Below are 7,150 nucleotides of genomic sequence, written 5' to 3'. Positions count from 1 at the left end.
ACTCGTGTCGATAGACTTTGTCAGGGGCAACTAGTGTTTGCCTCACTACCACCAGTTACAAGGTGAATGAGGATTAGACAAAATTCACCAGTCCAATTCCTATAGCAGTCACCCCTCAGCTCACATGTATTTAGTCCGGTTCAGGAACAGTCATCTACTTCTAGTCCAGCACAAAACCAGTCACCTATTCCAATGGCACAGTATCCCCCGACCAATATGGATGAACTAATACATCATATGCAATTGATTGTCGAGACACTACAACATGACACAGTCCGTCAAGCCAAGGTTACGGCCCGTCAGGCCGAGGTTATAACTAGGCTACAGCAACAGTAACCGCAGCCAGCAATGGCCTCTGCATCACATGTATCCACCGCAGCTATCCCTGTGCCCGGTGCCACTGCTAATGCTGCTAATGTCCAAGAAAACTAGGGCAATCCAACAGAGCCAATCCCAGCACAAGCTTCCAAAGCACTGGTTTATCAGACCGAGGCACCATTTGAATTCGAGGTCAATCCAACTGTGTTTAAAGTCAACAAATTAGAGAAGTTGTTCAAGAGAGCACAAGGAGTTAACTCCATCCCGGAGATAGAGGATGAATACACTAATTTTGCAGTTACATTGCTGGACCGGTTTAAGATGTCGTACATTGATCGTTTTGACGGCTTCGGGGATCTGATGGTCCACATGCAATTAATTTATGATATCTTACGACCGATGGGCTTAACTAGACCACAGAAGCTATCTCTATTTGGTCGCAACATGTTAGGTATAGCGACCATTTGGTATGCTAAGTTGGAAGATTTCGTCAAACAGAATTGGGAGGAGATAGCCGAAGGCTTCATTGCTCAGTACTCTTACAATACACAGATTGAGGTCACAACTCGTGATCTCGAGGCAACCTGTCAAGAGCTGAAGGAGGGTTTCCCTAACTTTGTAACTAGATGGAGGGCCAAAGCCTCGATGATGACCACGAGACCTTCGGAGAAGGATCAAATAAGAATGGTTATTCAGAATCTGCATGGCAAGTTGATGCAGAAGATGATTGTTCTACCTCTATTTACCTTTACAGAGCTTCATGAAATGGGTGTTCAAATTGAGGATGCCATCAGAAAAGTGATCATTGTGGAAGATAATGTGCCTTTGAAGAAAAATATTGTTCGTAGTTCCAATGCTACTACTAGTGGTAGCACAGCTACGAAATGCTCAAAAGTAAACATTGTCACCATTCCTATCAATAGCCAAAAACCTACCACTTCAACTCGGCCCCAAGCCCGAAATTTTCATCCTCTTTACATGAGTCTCTCTCAAGCCTTGAAAACGCTACTAGAAAAAGGACATTTAGAGCTCCTAGAACCCCGACCCCTTCCAAATCCTCTTCCACCAAGATATGACCCTGCTAAATATTGTGCCTATCATCAACAGCGCGGTCATGATACAAACCACTACATCCACCTCCGTCATAAGATTCAGGATCTTATTGACGAAGGGATCATAGCTCTACTAAAAAGACCTCAGAATAACACTAACCCATTACCTCCACACCTCAACCTAATCCATACACTGCCATCCACCTACAACCCTAGCAAATACATCACCCTAGCCCATTTATCCAAGCCTGAGGTGTTCATTCCATAAAGCACCGACTTGTGTATGATGGATGCACTTGAACCCTAATCATTTCAAACCTATGAACGCACTACTTCTCAGCTGATGAGCATGATTGAAGATTTGTAGAGAACAGTGGCAGATTTAGCCTTTGGGATTTTGGTTCCCTCATCATCCACATCACATGCCAGAAATTTCACACCAAAAGGCTTCCTAATCTTGGGGCAAGCTGTAATTGAAAACGGCTAACCTAAAGCTATCTTGGGTCTGGGTGATCACATGACAACAACAAATGGGCCTTGCTCCGATATAGTCACCAAATCCCTTGGCAAAGCTGAAGCAAGTGGCAAGAACAAGGTCGGGGCAAGCATTGATCCCTATGAACATCTTCAGTGGGCTATTGAGGCTTTGAAGGTCAAAGGGATGAACAAGCAGCAAGTGCTTGCAGTTGTTACAAAAACTGTGGATGACACTTTTGTCGCTCAGGTTCGGAGCATTCTGAATCAAGGGGCAATCTAGGAAAAGGGTTTCTGTACTAGAAATACCCATTTCAGCTCCAATCCTACACTCGTAAGGGGTCTCCAAACCCAGTCAACACCTTGTAGACGTCCCCGAACACCCGGAGAGGATGAGTCCCATTCTGTTCATATTGGGTTCACTATAGTTCAGGACTCTCAAATTTTCACGGTTCTTAGTCTGAGCCAAAGAGTCCAAATCCGGCAAATCGTTTTGAGAAAAACAGATTTTTAGAAAAGAAGTGCCAAACATGGGCTGCTTTGCCAGATACAGAGTCGCCACCTAAATATTTTATTTTGGGAAATTTAGGAAACCCTGACTCGATGCCAAAGGCCACGTGTCCGTCGTCACCAAAGTTGCCTCGGCTCGGGAACTTGGGTACGATTGGGGAAGGTCAGCTATGAGCACCCCCGCTCGTCCGTTCCGAAGATCGGCCTCTACTAACCATGATATCCAATTTTGAAAACGTTATGTGTTCTTATTCTGGTTATTAGCCTAGAATTACTATGTTATGCGCACAGCAAACAAATATAGACCAAATCGCCTAAATTGGAACAAAACATTGCATGTTTGTTTTGAAAATGGTTTGTCACTCGCAAGTAGGCTAAAATGCAGGTTTTGCCACCCTTAAGTGGGCTTTAGAAAAGATGGTTTTGCCACTATCTAGTGGGCTTAAAACTCACAGTTTTAATGCATTATTTCAATTTAGATAATTCAACCTCCACCCACAGGCATTCAAGCAGTTATATCACATAAGCAAGTAGCCTCATGGTAAGCATGATGTCATGGCAACACTCACACGCATGTAAGGATGCTAAAACATAAATGCTTACCGAGTACTCCAAGCCAAAACGGAAACTAGTTAGTAATCATATGCATGATCCTAGTTCATGTTAAGATGGCTAATGCAACACATGCAAGATGCAGCTACAATAGGCTCGGCTAATCTATGGATGGCATATGATGATGCTACAACTAACACGTATTCAACTTGGAATTGAAATACAATGCAGTTAGTATGATGCGCCGAGCCCGGTGCATGCCAGACAAATGTATGGATGCACGCATGCATAGCATAAGGTATGCTAATTTAAATATGACCTAATACTAACCACCAAAAGCAGGTAAGTAAAAGGGATAAAGAAGTGGGGGTTGGAAAACATGCACACACGCACCCACACTTATTACAAATTCGCCCTCGCTCGGAGGGACCAAAAGAATAATACAAACCGAATAAGTAATTAACTACTCTAGCTAATTAAATATTACAAACCCTTAATTAATTAAACAAATTAACTAAGCTACTAAACCAGTAAAACAACCTCGGGAAGAGGGATGAATGCATGCTCGGATTGGCTTCGCTCGAAAATCCATTGCCATGACACATGTTGCCTCTGTTTTCACTATTTGGCACCTCTGAAGACTACACAAGTCCCAAGGTATGCTCCCTGCACACTGTGGAGTGCCACCGGCCAAGGTAAATGATCATCGGCTAAGGGGATGTGGTCATCGGCCACTAGTGTGACTCTCGGCCAGCAACACATGGTCGGTCGGCACTGTATGTAGTTGACCGGCCAATTCTTTCTGCAGAACCTGTTTTGATAGCAGCAGAGGGAAAAACAAGGCATGGCAATGCATTTCAAGCAAATGTGTGCACCAACACATCCCTTATCATGTTTATGACTCAAAGGGGTATGGTACTCGATTCTCGGACCACCAATCGCGCATTTCAATGCGTGATGGCCCAAGAAACCAAGTTGTGCATTTTAATGTCAAATATAATGCACACAAACACACAATGAACTCAACCTCTATCATACTCAATTCAAGAGGCAAAGCATGCATGCCAATGTAATGCAACCTAGGCATGTGAGCTAAGTGTGCAACATGATCATGCAAACAACAAAACCATGTGCAATAGGCACATGAACTAAACAAGTAAGCATGCAAGGCATATAACATCAATGTTAATGACACACATGCAACAACATGAAAGGCATAACACATGTAAATATGCAAAGCGACTTAACACAAGAAGCATGCCAAATGCAATGACACTTAAACATGCAACATGTTAATAGGCTAAGTACCTAAAAATACAAACATGTATAGCATGCAAGAACATGCCAAAGGGATGGTCTTAAACTAATTTGGACAGCCCTCTATTAGGTCCAAAACAGTGGCCAACATGCTCAAGAATGGAAGTCAAAACACATACAAATAGGCATGCATGCAAGGTCCAACACTTAGGCACATAGAGACAACTTTTAAGCACACTTAAAAGAGGAAAAACATGGGCATATGGCATGCAAAGTAAGCTCTGAAAATCATGTTAATGATGGTGCCAAAACAAGCAAACAAGACAAGCATAGCATACAACAAATGATCTAAAGCCTAAGGCTCACCAAAGAAGCATTGAACTACACTTAGTGCAACCACACATGGCAAGAATTAAGTGACTGAAAATAGAGATGTGACATGCTAAAATGAGTCTCAAAACCCACCTAAATGGCATCTAAATGGCTTAAGTATGGAAGCATGCACAAGGGCCCAAACAAGGAGCATAAGACAACAACCTTTTAACACATTAAAGGGATATCAAATGCAAGCATATAGGCATGCCACAAGGACTGAAATAACATGACAAGTGGTTCCAAACCACTAAAATGATGCAAGGATGGCATGCTAGAGGGGTCAATGCTCAAGGCATACAAGAGAGTTTGCATGGTAGCTATACAAAACAAAGCATGGATGACTCAAATGACCAAAAATAGTCCCTTAGCATACTAAAACAAGCATAAAAGCTTCACAAAGCTAGGCCAAAACACATGAGCATGGTAGTCTAAATGCTAGACACATGTTAAGGCAAATCATGGCATTACAAGACATGTATACAAGCTAAGCATGGTGTGTCTAAACCAAGTAAAAATAGTGCTATATCATGACAAAATAAGCACAAATAGCACTTAAGACATGGCCAACATGAACTTAAAAATGGTGCTCACACATGAGGCTAAAATGGCACTTTTTGAAGACAACAAGGAGAGGGGGGTGGCCCTCTCCTTCTTAGGACCTTAAACCACCATCCACACCACTGAAATCCCTCAAGATTTCAGTGGTGAGGAGGCCCAAACAAGGTGGTGTCGGAGCTCACCAAAAACACACAAAAATGGGGCCAAACGAGGCCTAAGAGGGAGTAAACAACCTCAAACACAAAAGTGACCTCAATGAAGTAACTTAAACACACACAAAAAAAAAAAATTATGTTATACACAAAGCTCAAATCAGCAAGAAAGATAGGCTAAAAGTGTGTGCAAAAACGGAGAATAAAGAGGGAAAAGGAGTTACCTTTGTAGCCAAAAGGGGACAGCAGCCTCTTGGTCCAAAAAAACGGTCCCTTAGCCTCTGGAAATGGCCTCCAAGCTCCTTAGGTTGATGATGGAGGTGTTTTGCTAGGAGGTGTAGTTCAAATGGCCAAGAACTAGACCCTTTTGCACCCTCTAACCCACACAAATGTAGAGAGAGAGGGAGATATAGAGAGATAATGATATGTATATGATATATATCAGATTTTCTAACCCTTGAAATGGGAGGAGAGGCCCTCTATTTATAGAGAAGATGAAGGCTTGAAGCTTCTAAGGGAAGCTAAGCAAAAGGGTCAAGGGGGTCAAGCTTCCCTTAGAAGCTTGGAGCAAAAGGGCCAAGCTTCTTGGAAAAGCTAGGCAAAGGGGTCAAGCTTCTCTTAGAAGCTTGAAGAAAAGGTGCAAAAGGTGCAAGCTTCTCTTGGAAGCTTAGAAGGGTGGAGAAGCTTGGAGCAAAGGGTTCAAGCTTCTTGGAGAAGCTAGAACAAAGGTTCAAAAGGTTGAAGCTTCCTCAAGAAGCTAGAACCAAGGGTTCAAAAGGTTCAAGCTTCCTCAAGAAGCTAAAATAGGGGTTCAAAAGGTTCAAACCCTCTCAAGAAAAGGGCTCGGCCAGAAAAAGTGGCCGATTGACCAAAATCAGTGGCCGGCCGACCAAACAGAGTGCCGACCGACCAAACATTTGGCCGATGGCAACAAAACACAGCAGGTGGCCTCAAGACATGGCCGGTGATGTGTGGGGATGGTCATCAAGCCACTCCCTGCCTCTCAAAGGCAAAACACAAGTGTTTGGTGCAAAACCAAACACAAAACAGTCGAATCGAAAGATCCTGAGGCAAGGCGCGTAGCCGAGACCTCCGGGAACTCAAGACGAACACAAACAAGGATGATCACCGATTGTTCAAACGGTGACGCCCAAGTCTTGAGGACGGTCAAAAATGGGGTGTCTACACACCTGCCAAGCCCTCCGTCAATCCTGTTAGGATTGGTAACCGCATCTGCAATCTCCTTTTCATGACCTTATCCAAAGCTCTCCAAATCCTCATAGGACAAGGCCCACTCAAACCCCTCGAACCTCGACCCTCGCCCTCTCCCTGATTCCCTTCCAACCAAGTATAATGCTACAAAGTATTGCACCTTCCATTAACAAACCGGCCATGACATTGATGATTGTTTTTGTTTTCACCATGAAGTTCAAGATCTAATTGACAAAAAGATCATCACTCCACCAGGTCCTACAAAGTGTATTGGCACTGGGTCGATAAACTTGGAGGATAATGTGACTATGTGATCGAGGATGAACCACCTGCTGATGGCGCTTATTTTATTTCAAATGTGGTAGATGGCATGCACTTTTTAGCACTTTGAAAATGTTGTTTATTTTACTTTCAAACTTGGGTATTGAGTCAGCTTTGTTGTGTTAAGTCTGTCTTGTTGTGTTAGAGTCAGGTGATTTCGGGCGTGTTAACTCGGACATCACATCACTGTTTTGTTTTGTTTTGTTTGCTTTTTGTACTCTTTCTTTTGCGTCTGTCTCTATCATTGAGCCAGTTGAGCCAGAAGATTTGAATGAAATGGTAGGACTTTTCACCTACTTCTCTGTGCCTTTAAATCATTGCATTGACCAAAGTTTTTCAAAACTATTTCGAAAACTATGGTGAAAACAA

Source organism: Camellia sinensis, chromosome 6 (assembly GCF_055761805.1).
Source record: "Camellia sinensis isolate YWXY chromosome 6, ASM5576180v1, whole genome shotgun sequence".
Lineage (NCBI taxonomy): Eukaryota > Viridiplantae > Streptophyta > Magnoliopsida > Ericales > Theaceae > Camellia > Camellia sinensis.
This window is presented reverse-complemented; position numbering follows the sequence as displayed.